This window comes from Prenolepis imparis, unplaced genomic scaffold, assembly GCF_030444845.1.
Source record: "Prenolepis imparis isolate NDT839.2.m4 unplaced genomic scaffold, iyPreImpa1.0 SCAF_2, whole genome shotgun sequence".
Taxonomy (NCBI): Eukaryota; Metazoa; Arthropoda; class Insecta; order Hymenoptera; family Formicidae; genus Prenolepis; species Prenolepis imparis.
This window is the reverse complement of record NW_028141160.1, coordinates 1396169-1417923: the sequence shown is the minus strand read 5'-3', so window position 1 is coordinate 1417923 and position 21755 is coordinate 1396169. Positions and strand designations below refer to the sequence as shown.

Below are 21755 nucleotides of genomic sequence, written 5' to 3'. Positions count from 1 at the left end.
AGATATTATTATTTTTAATGTGATAAATATTAATCAGAGAAATTTTGAAAAAATTCTTTCCATACCATATTGTCCCATGATTATCATGATTCTCAGGGTAAATTCTAAGAGAAAATTCTCTCTGATTGCGTAAGTGTATTCATCAAAGTGTCGATAATACAATTTATAAAAAAAGAATCGTTTATTATTCGGTGTGTCATGGTGTGTCAACGTCTGTGTCAACGTCAACGTTGTGATCCATTCCAGTCGTACAATTATTCATCAGAAGACATCTCTATAAGGTAAGAATAAGTAAGAAAGAGAAATAGAGAGAGAAAGAGGGTGTATGTACACACACACACACACACACACACACATCGCGTGGAGATAACAGCTGATCGCAACGAGCGCTTCGCGTAATCGCCCGCGTCGGATGAGTTGCGCCGCTCCTGCCTACCGGCCGTACCCGTGCCGTAATTCGCTAAATTTTTCCTTTTATAATTTGAAAACTAAGCTTCGGATAAAATTTTGGCAAAGGAAAAATCGTCTCAGAATTCATTCAGGAATACGACATTTTAAGGACAAACGGTTGTTTCGAATCACCCTGTATATACGCAGTGATACATACATAGTAATATATCTATATTTAAAGCGATTTTTTACCCAAGGGGTGTTGGAGTTGTTAGTGGAGCATAGTTAAGTTGTAGAGAAAGTTAGCTTAGTTAACTAGTCTGTTAATAATAATCAATTAGTTCCCCCTCTCGGAAGGGGGATCAAAGTTAAAGTTTCCAAGCCCAGAGATAATGGAAAAAGGTAGAGGTAGAGGCAAGAAGGATAAAAGATGCAGATCAAGATCACCGATAACAATTGGAGATAAACGCAGAGAAATTATATCTGATAGTGACAAGGAGATGCAAGACAGCTGTAATGCTAGTTTCGAAGATGTTGAGGTGGATGACACAGCAGTTATTTCAAGTAAGATGATTCCAATTAATGTAGAGAGAACGGACAACAGTTATCAAACAAGAGAGAAAGAGATGGCTTCGAATCAAAATATTATGGAGCAATCGTTAGTAGCTCAAGACAATAACAGTAATAAAACGGATACATTTAACAGTCGTGACACTGCCAAATCAAATTTACAAAATGTAGAAATATTTTATAATATAGATGGTAACCTTATTAATAAACATGATATTAGTTCCGATAGTTTAACAATAATGTTAAAAAATAAACAAAGTAGATTCGATAAATCAGTTACAGGCGAATGTAAAGTTTCGTGTAAGTTGTCAACGGACAAGATCACAATAAACAAGAGCAAAAACTATTTAAAAATATTAGCGTGGTTTAATAATAATAAGATTTATCCGTTGAAAATTATTATGATTAGTTATAATTTGGCTGAGGTGGTATTCGCAAATTGTAATGAGGCAAACTCTTGTTTGGATATTATGGAAAATGTGCAAGCTAATGAAAAATTAGTAATAGGCTTTATTAATAATAGATCTGTATTTTGGAGAGGGGTTATTTCAGACTGGCCATATGACATATCGCAGTTGTGGCAAGATATTATAAACAAGAAAGAGGTCATGAAAATGGAAAGGATGTATCGCAGAGTTTGGAATCGAGAAGATAAAATTATGATGAACAAGAGGACGGACAATATTATCATTACAGCGAAAGGAAGTCATCCAAAGGAAAACATCGAAATATTTGAAAATCTACAATACCAATTAAAAGTAAGACCTTATATTGAGCCCGTTAAACAATGTTACAATTGTTTTAGATATGGTCACATAAAAAGCATGTGCAAGAGCCAGACTACATGCATAAATTGTGGTGAAGCTGCCCATGGCGAATGTAATAAGTTGCTTAAATGCCGTAACTGTGGATTAGAACATAAATCTACACATAGAAAATGTCCGATTTTTGAAAAAAATAAATCAGTTAAAACAATTATGGCATATAATAATGTCTCATATTATGAGGCTGAGAGAATATTAAGTGGTTCTGAAAATAAGGTAATGCAATATGATAAATATAGTAAACCAGAAGCATGGCCCCAAATAAGTAGAATTAATGTCAAAATCCCAAGTAATATACAAGAGGGATCAACGAGCAAGTCAATTAGTCAAGGTTACGCGCGTAGTGTCGTTTCAGAGTCTCGGAATTCAAGATCACCTGTTTCATCTGGATCAAAGAAAATTAATGTAAAAAGCAATGAGAGCGCTAATATTTTAAGAAGGAAACAAAGTTATAAAGATTACTATAATCAATTTAATAATAGAGAAGAGTCCATTACTAGAGAGAAAAGAGGTGTAGTGATTCGTCAAGAAAATAAAAATCCAGAAGTTGAAAGGCAGAATTCTGCTGGTTCAATAAATACTGAAAGTTCAGATTTGTTTTTTAGCAAAGAAAGAAATGAAGAGCTAATATCACTATTTTTGAGTAGCTTAGAAACATCTCAAGAATTTAAAAAATTAATATATAATTTTTTTCAAAATTCAAGCGGTCTTGCACAATCTAATGTAACAGAGCAGAGGGAAATAATAGATGAAGAAGTAATAATTAATAATGAAGAACTAAAAAGAAGAGAACAAAAATTTCAAGAGGATTTAAGTAGAGCAAAAAATATGGTATCAGAAATTAAGAAGAAATATTGGAATAATAGACTCGATTAATAGGATTTTTATTTTTATTTGTATATTCTGGTTAAAACATATTTTTCATTATTTTAATCTTGGCTAACTTATTATTATGGAATGTTAGAGGTATATCAAACAAAAGAGCTGAATTAGAACATCATATAAATAATTTTGATATTAACATTATTATTGAAACTAAAGTGAATCCTAGTAAAATTATATATTTTTCCGGATATAAAGTAGTAAGAAGTACAAATCAAAGTAATTCTGGTGGCATTGCTATTATTATTAGAAATTATATTGATTTTGATATTATAGAACCATGGTCATTAAAATCAGACAATATGGAAGTTATAGGAATAAGACTAAAGAATACTTCGATCAAATATAACTTAATCGCTGTATATAGAAAACCTTACGGTGTAGAGCCAAAAGCATCATGGGACGATATCCTTAAATTTAAAGGCTATGAAGCAAACTCAATAATAGTAGGTGATTTCAATGCACATCATAGCGTTTGGAACTGTAACAATATTGATAGAAATGGTGAAAATCTATATTTGACTATGTATTGGATGATTGCAAAAGTTCGTGCCCGATTTGAAGTTATTACCACCATCTATGCAAATCGGGCACGAACTTTTGCAATCATCCAATACAATTGTGGTTATATTTGTGTAAATAGGGATACTAAGTCTAGGATGGGCTATAATAATCAGATAGCATCTAATCTTGATTTAATTTTTGCTAACAATGATTTAGTTGATATCATAGATTATCAACAAGTTGAGGATTCGTGGGAATCAGATCACTTTCCGATTAAAATTAATATTGATGTATACACACAACAGTATAAGAAGTACACTAACAGAATTTCTTCAGTAAAATCGAACTGGGATGAATACACTTGGCGAGTAGATGATGAAATGAGACAAAAAAACGATGCTGATCTTAATTTTATAGATTCATCATTAGAAGCAGAATATAGAAGTTTTATACTATCGTTGACAACTTCGATGTGTCTGGCGTCGGGCAAACGACTAACAGAGGTTTCGGAAAACAAAACTGAAAACAAGTTTAAAAAAAAAAAAAAAAAAGCCATCGAATCCAAAGAAGGGTAATCCAGTTAGATGGTGGGATGTTGAGTGCGATGAAGCAATAAGATTAAGAAAAAAAAAACTCAAAAAGTGGGGTAAGTCTCAATTGTTACATGACTTCATCGAATACAAACGCTGTCGAGCTTTGGCCAGGAAAATAATTAAGAAAAAAAAGAAAGATAGTTTCATTCATTTTTGTAACAGCATTAATAAATTTATTAGTTTGTCATACGTTTGGAAGGTCATGAGAACTTTTAAAAACGCTAAAAAAAAGATCAACTGGAATACGTGGCATACAAAAAACAGAGAGACTGAAATATATAAATCTATAGAAGAACTGGCGCCTCCATGGGTTTCTTCTAGAATAATTGGAGATTTAACAAACGTTAGTTATAAGAGCTTAGATAACTGGCATAGGATAAATACAAATTTTAATATGGATGAATTGGATCGTGCCATAAATATGATTAGACGGGATTCAGCTCCTGGCAGGGATGGTATTGATTATATTATGTTAAAGAAGTTACCTATTTCAGCCAAACAGGTTTTGCTGGATATATATAATAAGATCTGGAATCTGGGTCATCTGCCTGAAGATTGGTTTAAATACCAAGTTATATTTATAGACAAGATAGGAAAGGAAAAAGTTAGACCCATTGCTCTGTCATCGTGTGTTGGAAAAATTATGGACCGTATGGTTAATGAAAGGCTCATATGGTGGGCAGAAAAAAAGAAGATATTACATCATTTGCAAAATGGCTTCAGAAGAGGTAGATCCTGCACAGAGAATCTGGTGAAAATTGTTGCAGATATTAGAAGCTCTATATTTGAAAATGAATATACATTGGCGGCCTTCGGATGTAACATCAGCTTACGATAACGTGGATTTTGGTATTATGTTTAATAAACTACGTGAAGAGAATTGTCCCGATTCTATTCTGAGATATATTTATAATTGGTTGCAATCTAGAGAGACAGAATTCATTGTAAATAATCAGTGCTCGGTTCATAGATATGTAAGCAAAGGTTTGCCTCAAGGTGCTGTACTTAGTCCGTTACTATACGCTATTTACACAAATAAAATTACAGATAGATTAGATGACAATATTAAAGTATTACAGTTTGCAGATGATATAGCTGTATATATAAGTAGTAAAAACAGAGAGGATAATAGGATTAATTTGGAGGTCGCTGTAAATAATATAGCTAAAAATTTAAATAAATTAGGTTTAGGCCTAGAACCAAACAAAACTAAATTAGTAGAATTCTCGAAATGTGGTTTTTGCGATAAAAAACAGTATATTAAAATTAAAGGGATTAGAGTCCCTAATTGTAACGAAGCGAAATTTCTTGGCATCTGGTTTGACAATAGACTTAAATTTAATAGACAGATAATGGAAGCAAGAGGTAAAGTGCATAAAGCCAACTCTATACTAAAATATCTAAGTAAAGTATCTAGAGGTATTGAAGTAAATACTTCATTAATGTTATATAAAAGCATTGTAAGATCTGTGTTAGATTATGGTTTGTTTATTTATGTACCAAGTAATATTACGCAAATGTTAAAATTAGAAAGGGCTCAATTCCTAGGTATAAGGACTGCGCTAGGTTACAGAAATAGCACTCCAAATAATGTAATAATAGCGGAAGCTAAAGTAGTTCTATTAATAGATAGAGCTAGAATATTAGCAAAAAATTGTTGTAGTAAGACTATAGTAAGAAATTTTATAGTAAGACTATAAAATACGGTGAAATAGATATTAAAAATAGCTTAGAAACATTAAGAGTCAAGGAAAACTATGCTAGATATCAAAACCCGTTAGTTAAAAAAAGTGTAATATGTGAAGCCTGGGAATATATTAAAAACATTAGCAATTGGTTTGGTAGGTCTGAACCTATGTTTGAAGTATGGAAAATAGACTTTGAAATCCTGACAGAAAAAATAGAAGTAGATATGTTAATGAGTTTAACTAATCATACAAATAAACAAAAGAAAAAAGAGATAAAGAAGATAGATTTAATAACTGGATACAATAAAGAAGATATAGAAAGGATTGAAAAAGTCAAGAAGAAATATAATATTCAAGGAGATCTTATTATTATATACACAGACGGATCCAGACCAAAAATGTCTAAGGCTACAGGTGCTAGTGTGATTTTTGAAGACCAGGACGAGGGGTATAAAATTAGCTTACCGAGACTGTGTTCAACTTTTACGGCCGAGGCGTTCGCAATTAAAGCAGGATTAGAATTAATTATTCGGAGATTGAATTCTACAAATAGCTTAAGTAATGATATAATTATATTTACAGACTGCCAAGCAGTTTTAAAAGCTATCTTAAAAAATATAATAAATGTTTATCAAAATAAATATATTTTGGAAATTAAAACCTTACATAATACTTTAAAGTATAAATATAAGAAGAGAGTAATATATATATGGATCCCATCACATCGGGGCATTACTGGAAATGAAATAGCAGACCAACTGGCTAAAGAAGCGGCAAATGAAGAATCTAGTCAACTTATAGAAGTACCAATTAGAGATGTTAGAAAAAATTTTAAAAAAGAAGCTTGGACAAACACACAAAATAGGATTAAAGCTGAAGCGAATTTTAAAGGATCTTTTTATTTTGAGAATTTTTACAAAGAAAATCGCAAGAAACCATGGTTTCATAAATTTAACATAGAAAGATATTTTATTACTTTTATAAATAGAGTTAGATCTAATCACTATAACCTTAACGAATCTTTGGCGCGTAAAAATTATATTGAGGATGCAAGATGTGAATGCGGATATGAGAGAGAGGATATTGATCACGTGATTTGGCAGTGTCACAGATTTGATAACGAGAGAGAGGTTCTAGGTATTGAATTGGAACGAAGAAATTTAAATGGTAGTGAAAGTATATTCGATCTAATTAAACATAATCAATGGGAGAAGATCAGAATTATTTTTAATTTTATGATTAAAAAGATTGGAAAAGTGATTTAGTTATCATCAAGGAAGAAAAGAAGAATAAATGAGTAAATAAAAGTCTATAGTATTTATAGGACGTCATATAACCTTAATACGAGGTTGAAGGCGTTATTTCACCAACCGGTGATCAAATTGGAAAACCCCCCATGTATCAAATGATTTGTGATTAATTATTTCATGTTGTTATCTAAGTTAAGAATGAAATACCGTATGTACATATTATTAATTTCAAAAAAGTTTCAAAAATATATGTCTATAATATTTTTAATCCAATGATGTGAACAAATTCAATTATATATAGATTTTACCGTCTGAATTAATTTTTAATAACAAAACAATATCTATCTATTTATCTATGTATCTATTATTACTAATTATTATCTAACTATTATTAGCTTACAATTATTTTTATAATTATAGTTCCTACAAACAGCAAAAACTTGCGCCGGAAGTACGTCACGGATTCTAGTTACTTTCTAAACTGCTGCTTTTCACTGCTCATGAAATGTTACCTTACTACCTCGCAGGAATAAGCGTTTGTGAGCAAAAGTTATGACGTCACGATGACGTCATTAGTCGATCTGTGAGCGCTTACACTCCAAAGCGAACGATGGAATAACGCTTAAAAGCGCTTTAAGCGTGTAAGTGCTGTTTTCAATCGTTCGGTTTGGTATCTGAGCGCTTACACGACAGTTAGGAATACCGTTCGTTTTGGCAATTGTAAGCGACTATAAGCTCACCAAGATGGCAGACGATAAGTCAATTATATTTGCGAAAATATTAACAATATTAGAATTACTATTCGATGAAGAAGAATATGAAAATCCATATAATAAGGAGTTAGAAAATATTATAATGTTTCTAAGTAAACGTTCTATTAAAAGACCCATACGACGATTACAAGGATATGTGGAAAACGTCATACCATGTTATAATAATGAACAGTTTAAATCACATTTCAGGTTTGTACAATATGTCTTTATACATCTTTGCAAGAGAAAGAAAGTATTAATTTTATTTTTAATAATAGGAAAAATAGTAAATATTTATGATATATTTAAAATAAGACGGATAATAATTTTTGTATTTGGTTTTTAAAATAATAAACTTTTTTTTTAGAATGAAGCGAACAACATTTAATTATATCTTACAAATTATAAAACCTACATTACTAAGATCAAGATCTGGACGTAAAACAATACCACCTGAAAAACAATTTTTCATCGTTGTATGGAAAATGGCTACTCCAGATTCATATCGGTATGTTTATTATTAATATTATTATTACATTGTCCTTTCAAGTTTTAATTTATCAACTATGTGCATACATAGTTTTTCCTTGCTTAATATTTAAATTATACACAGATCCATTTGTGAGAAATTCAACGTAGGAAAAGCCACTGCGTTAAATGCTGTAAGAAAAGTGACAAAGGCGTTGGTTAAATTGGCTCCTCTTTTTATTACATGACCGGAAGGTGACAGAGCAGAAGAAGTTATGAGAGGATTTGCGGCAACTAGCGCTTTTCCTAGAGTATTAGGAGCGATTGATGGTACACATATAAATATAAAAGCACCACATGTCAATCCTGAATGTTATGTTAATAGAAAGAAACATCATAGTATACATTTACAGGTAATTCATGTTATTATAATGACATTTTTATATACAATTATGTAAGTAATTATGCAATTCCTTATGTATTTTTAACAGGCTGTTTGTGACCATAAGGGACAATTTACTCACTGTCTTGTTGGACATGTTGGTTCGGTACATGGCCAAAGAGTGTTTCGCTTATCCGAAGTTAATGATTATTTGGAAGAGCCAGACAAATTTCCTAATGATAGCCATATGTTGGGCGATGCAGCATATACTATTCACGAACATTTAATGACACCATTTCGTGATAATGGACATCTCACAGACAGACAAAAGAATTACAATTTTTGCCATTCATCCGTTAGAATTGCAATTGAACGAGCATTCGGACTACTAAAAGGAAGATTTCGTAGTTTATTATCACTTCTTGATATGGAACGTATCGACTTAATGCCAGAGTTTATTATTGCGTGTTGTGTTCTGCACAATATCTGTTTTCTGCAAAATGACGATTTCCCTATTATAGAACGAGATATTTTAGAAACTGACGATAATGAACAATTAATTCATCAAAGAAGAAATAACAATGCAGGCCATATAAAACGAGATATAATCTATAATAATGCGAAATGCTTGAAAAGTATATAAAACATTATATTTACTTATTTTATTTATTATCCCAGATAGCCAAACATGCGCGAACAGATTTAAGCATAACCTGCAGTCAATTTATGCTGTCAGAAAGAGAACAAAATTGCATACAGATGTTGCTCTATCAAACACGGTTGTCAAATTGTTGCCAGAAATGCGACAGAGCCTGCTGACAAGCTATGTGAGCAGACTGGCAGCAAAAACCGCGCAGAATCTGCGCACGTATCTGACAGCAAATTGACGGCAGAAACCGAGCAGATCCTGCGCACATAACTTAGCAACAGATTGACAACAGAAATCGAGCAGACCCTGTACAACCAGCTGTTTATAGACGCGCATTTAAATTTTAAATCTGAATAATAGGTCTTTTCAACTGAACTGACTACTATAGTTATAAGTTTAACTCTTTCCTTCTAATGTGAAGTAAAAAAGATAATTCATGAGAGTTTATATTTTTTATTCCACATTAGAATAAGGAAAGAAATAAACTTTGACCTCGTGCAGCCAGGTCAGCTGAAAAGAACAGATCCATTATTTAAACGTGACTTTTTATTTTCAGTATGGGAGAATGCAAATATAATTATTAAAATATAACAAAAACAGTATTTTATTTATATACACACACACACATAATATACAATAATATATAAGATATATATTTTACACATTCGTACATATATCACATTTAATCATATAATATATGTTTCTTCATTCCGACGTCATCTTCAGAAATGAAGAATAATGCTGTTCTTTTTCACGTCCAAGTCCTTGTCCTTTGATGCAAGTTCACCTAAACATACAAAAAATCACAATATAAAATAGGCGCAAGGACATACCTTTCAATTAAAATGGCGCTGAAAAGTGCCGATTATTTATTACGTATAGAAGATACGTTCCAACGTTTTATCATTAAAAATGGCACTGAAAAGTGCCGATTCGTCTGTTGAAACAGACAGAGACCAAGGTATCGATTGTGTAACTTTTTCTAAAGTGAAAACATGAAAAGTGAAAAATTTCCACCAATCACGCATTGATTTTAAAATGAAATCGATGTGTGATTGCAAGAAATTTTTCACTTTTCACGTTTTCACTTTAGAAAAAGTTACACAATCGATACCCAAACCACAGGTCTCTACTCCTCCTCTTCCCCACCCCCTCCTTTCCCGCTCATCCTGTCTTTTTCCTCTTCTTTCTTCATTTCTTCTTGGATTCTTGGTCGTCCATTGATCCATTAGTTCTTTGCCACGTTCTTCATATTATCCTGCAAATAAATCTGCAGAAAAAACGTACAAGTTAATTTTAAAAAAGAGATGAAAGCTATTAAGATAAAAATATCAATGTCTCAACGTGTATCTAAATTTGGATGCTGATCATTTTTGTCTTTAATATGAATATTTCTTAATTTTTAACAACAAATGTATACATATATATTTTGATTAATATTCTAATACATTTTTAATTCTAATATTTCTATTTGCAACATAAAATATGTATACACATGATGTGTGCATACATATACATTAAATTAAAAGTAGAAATATTAGAATTCAAAGGTAAAAGCAAAACAAATGTCCAGTTTCAAGTCGAGATGTTTACCTTATCAAATAATAAATTATCCATCAACTATTTCTTCAGGATCTTCTTCTCTCCCTCTCTCTTCTTCTTCCTCTTCATCCTCCCAAATATCTCGGTTAACTCTTGGGGCTCCGACTCTCCGTGCACGTGGACCTACTGCGATATCATTCCTTCGCAACGCGCAGAGTCTCCCGCATCTGCGTCTGAAATTCTGCTCGCGTTGGTCTTTGGAAAAGTCGATTCCTGCAAACAGCCTCTGAAAAAAAGGAACATTATACATATATATGTATGTATAAAATATGATATTAATATCTTTGAAGTAAAAGCGGAAAATTTCGTACCATAAATGGCCATGATGAGACGAGCGTTGTACAAAGGTTGCTGTCCTTCTTCTCGACCCCACCAAGTGAACGATCGTGTCAATTGGTCTGCAAAGCCTTCCTTAAAACATAAATTTACGGTTTCCTTTAAGTGAAAGCCGCCGATGTATTGAAAGTAATTAACCTGAAAACAAACATTAATTGTGAAAAAAATATAAAATATAATAATATAATATATAAGTATATGTAATAAATCAATACTTATATATTAAAGGAGTTAAAATGTTCTTTTTCCTCCATCTCTCTCTCTCTCTCTCTCTCTCCTCTCTCTCTCTCTCTCTCTCTCTCTCTCTCTCTCTCTCTCTCTCTCTCTCTCTCGCTCTCTCTCTCTCTCTCTCTCTCTTCTCCTCTCTCTCTCTCTCTCTCTCTCTCTCTCTCTCGTCTCTCTCTCTTCTCTCTCTCCTCTCTCTCTCTCTCTCTCTCTCCTCCTCTCCCTCTCGTTCCCTCTCCCTCATCCCTCTCCTCCTCTCCTCTCCCTCTCCCCCTCTCCCCTCTCCCTCTCCCTCTCCCTCTCCCTCTCCTCTCCCTCTCCATCTCTCTCCTCTCCCTCTCCCTCTCCCTCTCCCTCTCCCTCTCCCTCTCCTCTCCCTCTCCCTCTCCTCTCTCTCTCTCTCTCTCTCTCTCTCTCTCTCTCTCTCTCTCTCTCTCTCTCTCTCTCTCTCTCTCTCTCTCACACATACACACATACAAACGAACACCTACAACATCGAAATATCCATTGTCATCAATGTTTTGAAATGCGTCCATTTGGTCCAACGATGAAATAGGAAGCATAGCAAGCTTCTGTGCTATGGAATTGCGATTTTGAACGCATTTCAAAATTTTCTCCAGTAGGCCATTCATTCTTCTGGAAATGAAAAGATTAATCAATATTAGATTTTGAAAGGAAAAAAAGGACTTCTAATATTTAAATACACTACATTTCATACTTACTTCAACTCTGCCTCCACGCGATCCATTTGTTCTCCTTTTCTGTAATTATATATAAACATTTTCAAATACATTTTTTCTCACAAACTCATATTTTTTTATTTATTTTACAAATAAGTAAAATACTGTACAAATAAGTAAAAATGAGGATACCTCTTTTCGTTAAATTGCTTTTGGTATGGGATTCCCTGTGAATGATAGCCAACATATTCATCACGGTGATGGTGACGTGATGAATCTTGCTGCTGCCTGGACAGGATTCTGCGGAATTCTGAAACTCGGATAAGGTATTATTAATATAATATGATTTATCAGAACCCCAACTGTGACAAGTGTAAATCTGTTTGTGCGTTGTGTGTGTGTTGCTGTATGGTAGATGATGTCTGTGCATGTGTATTTTCGTATGCCCGTGTTTCTGGTGTGTATCTTGTATGAGTTGAAATGTTTGAGTGTGTTTGTATGTTTGTGTTCGTGCATTGTGGTGTATATTGATGTTCTGTATATTGTTGTGTATTTGGTTGTCTCAAGCATGTATTATTAGTAATAGAAGTTGTAGGACTCTGATTTAATTCCCTGTTGATGTCGTCGATATCTCGTTGATTACATCTGGTCCTGTGATAGTAGCTTCTGCTGTGCTCCTCCTCCGCTTCCTCGGACTTTCATCAGACGATGTTGTTTGATACCGCACCGGTTTAGGAACCACGCGCTTTGGCCGATCCATATCGCTGTAAGTGTATAAAAACACATAATTTATATAAATTTTTTGTACATTAAAAATATGTTTGTTTTTTTCACTTCTACAACATGCATATATACATTTATTAATATGCTACATATATATATTAATAATTTGCTAGAAATTTTGATATATTATAAGAATAATGGTATGATAAAAGAATACATCACGCATTTTCTATCTATTCTGTGTGTATCATAACTGCGACAATGTATTTTGATGATTCCATATCAAGTAATGTATATTTTTTTCCACAATAGCATTTTGCATTCACTTCATTGAATTGAAAATGATGATCTCTCTCATCTCTCACGCTGACATATACATTTGTATATTTGAAAGTCTGAGGATTCTGTTGCAATTTTCAAATTTTTTATCGCTAAAAATCATTAGCAGCTAAATATAATTGAAGCTATTGATATTACTCGAATAACTATTCTGCAACAGATGAAACACCCTACTTATGATGCAAAATTATTATTTCAATGTGTGACAATGACAGGGTTTCAAAATTGCCAGATTTCGTCGTTTACGCACGTGGACGAAGTTGCGCGGCACTGGAAGGAAAGTCCGTTGCAGCCCTAAGCCTTAAGAAATTGATCAATCGCAGTCAAGTATGAGGAGAAAACTCGACTGTGATTGGTCAATTTCTTAAGGCTTAGGGCTTAAATCACCTATTGTGGACCCAGCGTTAGGTGCCAAAAAGGAGATCTCAGATTGGTGGAGCCATATTGAAGAAACTCGTGATTGGATATTGAGTTTCGCGGTGTGCTACGGTTACACGTTACACGTAATACCGGTCATTCCGAGTTCAACTGTTAAGACAGTGAGTTAAACTCGACGAATTTGTGATTTGTACTACGAAGATACCACGTTTTTCTTGTGCCTGCAGTTTTCTGTGCCTCTAACAGAAAAAAGATACGTATATATAAATATGAAACCTCAGGTTAGATTATCTACTTCACGAAAATCACTGCATAAATTGTCCATAAGACAACGAAGTAGGGTTATGAGTCAAGTAAGAAAGAACTTGCGCTTGAAAAATTCTCACACGTGTAACGTTGCACAATTGAATAATTCCTCATTGCAAAATATTTCTACTTCATCGGATGTAGGATGTAGTTCTTCTAATCTTGATACTTTACAGAATAATATTGACATTTGCGTAAATGTCAATGAGGATGATATGGCATCTTGTTCTTCTTCCATTTCACATGATTCTCAAACATCTTCATTTTCTACTTCTGATGAAGAACCATCCTTTCGCGAACATTTAGCGTCTTGTTTTGTTGAAAATAATATAACGCATTCGCAAGCTAACAGTATCTTGTCAGTTCTGAAGAAACATACTTGTTTCTCTAATTTGCCCATAGATGTTAGATCTCTTCTAAATACACCACGACAACGTGTTGTTATATGTAATGTTGAACCAGGGCAATACATTCATTTCAATCTTGAAACAGAAATTATTGAAAGTCTTTTGAATGCCTCATTTATAGCTGTTGTTAGGGAATTAGAACTCGATTTTAGTACAGATGGATGTTCGTTGGACAAATCAGGTAGTATTCATCTCTGGCCGATTCAATGTAAAGTGTCGAATGTGAAAAATATTAAATCAATAGTTGTAGGAATTTATAAAGGTCCACAAAAGCCACATGTTCCTAATATTTTCTTCGAAAAATTTGTTATCGATGTCAGAGCAATTATGGCTAATGGAGGTATAAATTTTCGTGGCAGTAAAATACCAATAAAATTAAGATGTTTCATAGCTGATGCACCAGCTCGTGCTTTTATTTTAAATCATCGTGGTCATATGTCTTGTTATCCCTGTTCCAAGTGTAAAGTTTCTGGTACACTAAACGATGGTCACTATGTCTTCAATGGTATGAATCATCCTCTTCGCACTGATGAAGAATATGTTTTATGTATAGATGAAGATCATCACAAAGAGAGCACAAGTCCATTATCATTACTACCAATAGGAATGGTTTCTTAAGTCCCTTTTGAATATATGCATCTTGTATGCTTAGGTGTTATGAAAAAATTGTTATCTGCGTGGATACAGGGTAAATATTCACGAATATCGAAGCTTTCGGGAAAAGATATTTCTAGAATTAGTGATCGTTTAAATATTTTTAAAAAATATTGTCCTACTGAATTTGCAAGACGTCCTAGATCTTTAGATGTATATTCTAAGTACAAAGCGACAGAATTTCGCCAATTTCTTCTTTATATAGGGCCAGTTGTGATGTATAGTATATTGAACGAACATTTGTACAAGCACTTTTTACTCTTACATGGTGCTATAAGAGTCTTAGTCTCAAAGTGTCCATCGAGAAAACAATTAAAATTTGCAGAACTCGCGTTGCACAAATTTGTACTTCGTTGTGACTCTCTTTATGGTTCAAATTTCAATAGCTACAATGTTCATGGTCTTCTTCATCTTACTGATGATGTTAAACGGCTTGGTAATTTAGATTCATTTTCCGCTTTTCCATACGAAAGTAATATGTCGATTTTTAGAAAGTATTGCAGGAAACCAAATCAACCTCTTCAACAATTTTTCAATAGAATGATGGAAATATGACAACACGGGCTATGTCAAAATCTCAATATTGAGTCATCCATTCGCGTATCAATGTCACATAATGCTGATAAAAATAATCTTCATTATACTAAAATACAATTTAATGGAATATATTTAAGTACTGACTTGCGAGGTAATTGCTGCATTTTGCTAGACGGATCAATCTGTATCGTCATAAATATTGTTGAAAATAATAATTCATATAATTTGATTGTTAAACAATTTTTAGAGGTAGATAATTTTTATAACATTGGCATGGAGTCCTCAGCCTTTCAGATATATAAATGTGGCAACATTAACAGAGAGAGTATTACAATTAATTGTAATGAAGTGAACGCAAAATCCTATAGAATGCCTTTATGAGAAAATAGATCATTGGACAGTGACAGTGATGAAGACGATATGGAATCATCGAAATACATCGTCGCAGCTATGATACACACGGAATAGATAGAAAGTGTGTGATGTATTCTTTTATCATACCATTACTCGTATAATATATCAAACATTTCTAGCAAATTATTAAATATATAAGTTGCATATTATTAATAACGTATACATGCATGTTGTAGAAATGAAAAAAACAGATATATTTTTAATGTACAAAAAATTTATATATATTATGTGTTTTTATATACTTACAGCGATATGAATCGGCCAAGGTGCGTGGTTGCTAAACCTGTGCGATATCAAACGTCTTTGGATGAAAGTCCAAGGAAGCGGAGGAGAAGCACAGTAGAAGCTACCATCACAGGACCAGACGTAATCAACGAAGATATCGCCGATCAACAGGGAAGTAAATCAGAGTCCTACAACTTCTATTATTAATACATACTTGACATAACCACATACACAACAATATATATACACCACAATGCACGAACACAAACATACAAACACACTCAAACATTTCAACTGACACAAGATACACACCAGAAATACGGGCATATGAAAATACACATACACAGACATCATCTACCATACAGCAACACACACAATGCAGAAACAGATTTTACATTTGTCACAGGTGGGGGTTCTAATAAATCGTATTATATTAATAATACCTTATCCGAGTTTCAGACTTCCGCAAAAACCTGGTCCAGGCAGCAGCAAGATTCATCACGTCACCGTCACCGTGATGAATATGTTGGCTATCATTCACAGGGAATCCCATACCAAAAGCAATTTAACGAGAAGAGGTATCCTCATGTTTATTTATTTGTACAGTATTTTACTTATTTGTAAAATAAATAAAAAAATATGAGTTTGTGAAAAAGAATGTACTTGAAAATGCTTATATATAATTACAGGAAAGGAGAACAAATGGATCGCGTGGAGGCAGAGTTGAAGTATGAAATGTATTGTATTTAAATATTAGAAGTCCTTTTTTTCTTTCAAAATCTAATTTTGATTAATCCTTTCATTTCCAGAAGAATGAATGGCCTACTGGAGAAAATTTTGAAATGCTTTCAAAATCGCAATTCCATAGCACAGAAGCCAGCTATGCTTCCTATTTCATCGTTGGACCAAATGGACGCATTTCAAAACATTGATGACAATGGATATTCCGATGTTGTAGGTGTTCGTTTGTATGTGTGTATGTGAGAGAGAGAGAGAGAGAGAGAGAGAGAGAGAGAGAGAGGAGATGGAGGAAAAAGAACATTTTAACTCCTTTAATATATAAGTATTGATTTATTACATATACTTATATATTATATTATTATATTTTATATTTTTTTCAATTAATGTTTTTTTTTTTTTAGGTTAATTACTTTCAATACATCGGCGGGTTTCACTTAAATGAAGCCGTAAATATGTTTTAAGGAAGGCTTTGCAGACCAATTGACGCGATCGTTCACTTGGTGGGGTCGAAAAGAAGGACAGCGACCTTTGTACAACGCTCTTCTCATGATGTCCATATATGGTACGAAATTTTCCGCTTTTACTTCAAAGATATTAATATCATATTTTATACTTACATATATACGAGGGTTGTCTGAAAAGTTTCCGACCTAACAAAGATACAAGACATTTTTTCTTCAAATTAATTTTTATTTTTCTACATAGTCTCCTTGTAAGTCTATACACTTCTCCCAGCGATGCTCCCATCTCTTCAACCCGTCCAAATAGTATTCGGCGTCTTTGGTTTTCAACACGTTTTTGGTCCAAAGTGAGCAAACGCGGCACCCAACACGCGGACAGCTTTCTCATGCCTAAATCTTGATTCAATATGTGACAAACACGTTCTTTGGACATGTTCATAGCCTCTGCTATCTCTCTAACTTTAATTCGACGGTTGTCTAGCACCATTTGGTGAACTTGAGCGATATTATCGTCAGTGGTTGCAGTTTTTGGACGTCCCGAACGTTCATCGTCACCCAAGCTGGTACGGCCACGTTTAAATTCAGCAGCCCAAAATTTCACGGTGGTAAATGATGGTGCAGAGTCCCCGTACACAGCGTCCAACTCGTCTTTGATTTGCGTAGGCGTATTGCCTTTCAAAAACAAATATTTAATGACAGCTCGATACTCGATTTTTTCCATTTTCACAAAAACACTCACATCGACTCACTCAAATGATTGTCAAACAACAACTGCGCGTCCAAAATGGCTGAAATTTTGGTGAGTACCTTTCAAAGTATGCGCAAACACATTCCCCAACTTTTGTTTACGAGTGCTGCCATCTTCATGTTGAGGTCGGAAACTTTTCAGACAACCTTCGTATGTATGTATAATGTTCCTTTTTTTCAGAGGCTGTTTGCAGGAATCGACTTTTCCAAAGACCAACGCGAGCAGAATTTCAGACGCAGATGCCGGAGACTCTGCGCATTGCGAAGGAAAGATATCGCAGTAGGATGCGTGGTCCACGTGCACGGAGAGTCGGAGCCCCAAGAGTTAACCGGGACTTTTGGAAGGATGAAGAGAAAGAAGAAGAGAGAGGGAGAGAAGAAGATCCTGAAGAAATAGTTGATGGATAATTTGTTATGTACATAAGGTAAACATCTCGACTTAAAACTAGACATTCGTATTGCTTTTCCCTTTGAATTATAATATTTCTACTTTTAATTTAATATATGTTTGCACACATCATGTGTATACATATTTTATGTTACAAGTAGAAATATTAAAATTAAAAATGTATTAGAATATGAATCAAAATATATATGTATACATTTGTTGTTAAAAATTAAGAAATATTCATATTAAGGACAAAAATGATCAGCATCCAAATTTAGATACACGTTGAGACATTGATATTTTTATCTTAATAGCTTTCATCTCTTTTTTAAAATTAACTTGTATGTTTTTTCTGCAGATTTATTTACAGGATAATATGAAGAACGTGGCAAAGGACTAATGGATCAATGGACGACAAAGAATCCAAGAAGAAATGAAGAAAGAAGAGGAAAAAGACAGGATGAGAGGAAAAGGAGGGGGTGGGGAAGAGAAGGAGGAGAGAGACCTGTGGTTTGGGTATCGATTATGTAACTTTTTCTAAAGTGAAAACGTGAAAAGTGAAAAATTTCTTGCAATCACACATCGATTTCATTTTAAAATCAATGCGTGATTGGCGGAAATTTTTCACTTTTCACGTTTTCACTTTAGAGAAAGTTTCACAATCAATACCTTGGTCTCTGTCTGTTTCAACAGACGAATCGGCACCTTTCAGTGCCATTTTTAATGATAAAACGTTGGAACGTATCTTCTATATACTAAATTTATTATAAATTTTGTGAAATACGCAACTAGCCAGTGGGTAAGGTTGGGTTAGCCGCGAGTCCATATTTTATTTATTATAAATTTTTAAGAGCGAAAATGCAAAATCCGGCTCTTTAGCGACTTGCTTTATTATATAAAGAATATATAAAAAAAATTTCATGAAGCTATGTGACTTCTTCGATGCAAAATCTTATATGAACGAATCTCACTAGATCTATATCTAAGAGCAGCTCATGGGGAAATTTCCGTGGTAACATTCTGACAGCTTGACAAGGAGAGAGTATCATTCTGTCTTCGTCTCTCTTGCATCGCGTATGTATAGCGTTCATGTAGGCACAAATACTACTACATTGAGCACACGGATGCGATTATGGAGAAATAATGTCAGCAAGAACTGGCTATCATATTATGATGATCGAATAATGAATAATCGTCGAATAATGATAATTTATAAATATTTATATATAAAAATAAAATACTATTTGCATATAAATATTTTATTTTTATACATAAATATTTTATTTATATATAAATATTTATAAATCATCATTATTCGATGATTTATTATATTTATATATTTATATTCTGTGAAAGGGGATTTAAAAAAAATATTTCCTAATTATCTCTTTGCAGGAAACAGTGCATCTTGTCAGAGAGCCGATTTGATTTTATGAAGGATCTAGTGAAGTTTCTGCCTAATGTATCAGAACCAGATGATGAGATACCTACATCACCAGAAACTCCCACACCGTTGCAAATAATTCTACTACACACAGTAACTGGATGTCCTACTATAACGCAGCATCCTGATCCATTAGAGTGAGTTTCAGTGTATGTGATGCTGCTCTCAAAATTTCACATATTATAATCGCTATTCATATCTTTGCAGATATCAAAAGCAACTGGGATTACCAATTAGCGTCGAGTCAAGTACGAATCATAAGAGTATGAGAGACAATGGATCGACTCGAATGTTCGAGTTCTTGTAGCCGATTGATTCTTCTTCAATAATCAGAAGTAAAGCTCGAGACTAGTTCCATAGCGAACTTCTTGAACATTATGATACTTATACTATATCTGCAACATACAAATACCTATGCTAGTCCATGATCTAAATATTCTTCCTTAGAACAATTGCAATTACAATAAAAAGTCAAGAGGCGAGAAATGTGTGATATGCGGGTATATAGATTGAATTCTATAGTCTGAATTATTTCGCTAGAATAAAAGAAAAATTTAAATAGCGTAAGCTCTTTATTCCAAAGTATGAGTGTGTAATGGTTGGTGAATTGAAAAAGACAGATGTTCGAAAAGTATAAAGCACATAGTCGATTGGTCTTATCTAATTATTTTATCTTATCTAATTATCTATCTTACTATTTATATTATAAAGAGATTATCTTTTTACATTACTTGTAAGTCATAAAATGATAAAAAAGAAAACAAAAAAAAACGACAGCAATGCATTTTACATATTGAGAAAGTATATATGTATATATAAATAAAACATATCGCATATACATTATACAGTATATCAATCAAATGTAAGTACTTGCAGAAAATTCTGCACTTTCTTTTACTTATAAAGATGTCTAATACTAAGTTTTTCACTTCAATTTTTATTAATATTATTATATGTAATAATATTAATAAAAATTGAAGTGAAAGCCTTTTCCACCTCGACCTCTCTGACCCCTTCTTCCCCCCCAGCCTCTTATGATCTGTTGGTGTGTTGGCGGTGGTGGCGGAGGCAGAAACACATGTAGGTACAAACACTAATACGTGAGCACACGGATGCAAATATTGAGAGATAATGTCAGCAAAAACCGGCTATCATATTATTTTTATTTTTTTGTATATGTATGCATATGTAAATAAAGAACAAAAATAAAGACAATTTTGAAAAATAAGAAGAATCTATTTGTGTGTGTATGTATAATTAAAAAAATTAAAAAATTAAAAAATCAATTAATTTTTTATATATACAGGATGTCCCATAATTCGCGAACCACCCGTCAGTTGCAGGTAGAGTAGGTTAAACTGAGTAAAAAAGTCCTCTACCATTTTGCGATTTTCTCAATAATTAATGAGAAATAAATTAAAGAAAATCAGCCAATTCGAGCGATGATAAGCGTGCAGCGAGAAGAGACAGCCCACTCGGGGGTCCAGAGTTAGCGCTACTCGTATGTAGTTACTGTCTTTTGTAAAGCGCTCCTCTCCGCTTCATCGCGCGCCTAGCAACCGTGTAACATTATACTGTTTCTTTTCGCCGCATGCTTAGTAACGATATGAAACTGGGCTGCCTTTTCTCGCCGTCGTCACGCGAATTGGCTGATCTTCTTTAATTTATTTCTTAATTATTGCGAAAATCGCAAAATGGTAGAGGACTTTTCTATTCAGTTCAACATGCTCTACCTGCAAGTGACGGGTGGTTCGCGAATTATGGGACACCCTGTATATATGTATATTTTATATCATATAAAAAAATACACTTTACATGTATGTTATGTATATTACATGCATATATATATATTAGTGAGTCAAAGTAAGGAAGGAAAATCTTTTAATTCCATTTTAATTAATATTATTTTATGTAATAATATTAATAAAAATGGAATTGAAAGATTTTTCCTCCTCGTTTTCCACCTCGACCTCTTTGCCCCCTTCTTCCTCCCCAACCACTATTTTGAAAATGTGTTGGCGGTGATGGCGGCGGCGGTGGTAATTGTGGCGGCGGCGGCGGTGGAAATTGTGGCGGCGGCGGACATTGTGGCGGCGACGGCGGACATTGTGGCGGCGGCGGCGGACATTGTGCTGGCGGCGGCGGTGGTAGCGGAAGCATTTGCACTTGTTGCTGTTGCTGTTGCCGCCGCTCACG

The 21755-nt window shown here is 33.6% G+C and overlaps 3 pseudogenes; 2 read left to right on the top strand and 1 right to left on the bottom strand.

The window, feature by feature from the left end:
- Positions 1-9674: 9674 nt before the first annotated feature.
- Positions 9675-11747, bottom strand: LOC145948780 (uncharacterized; annotated as a pseudogene).
- A 1646-nt stretch (positions 11748-13393) lies between these two features.
- Positions 13394-15607, top strand: LOC145933202 (uncharacterized; annotated as a pseudogene).
- An 864-nt stretch (positions 15608-16471) lies between these two features.
- On the top strand, positions 16472-18135 carry LOC145948746 (uncharacterized; annotated as a pseudogene).
- The last annotated feature ends 3620 nt before the right edge of the window (positions 18136-21755 follow it).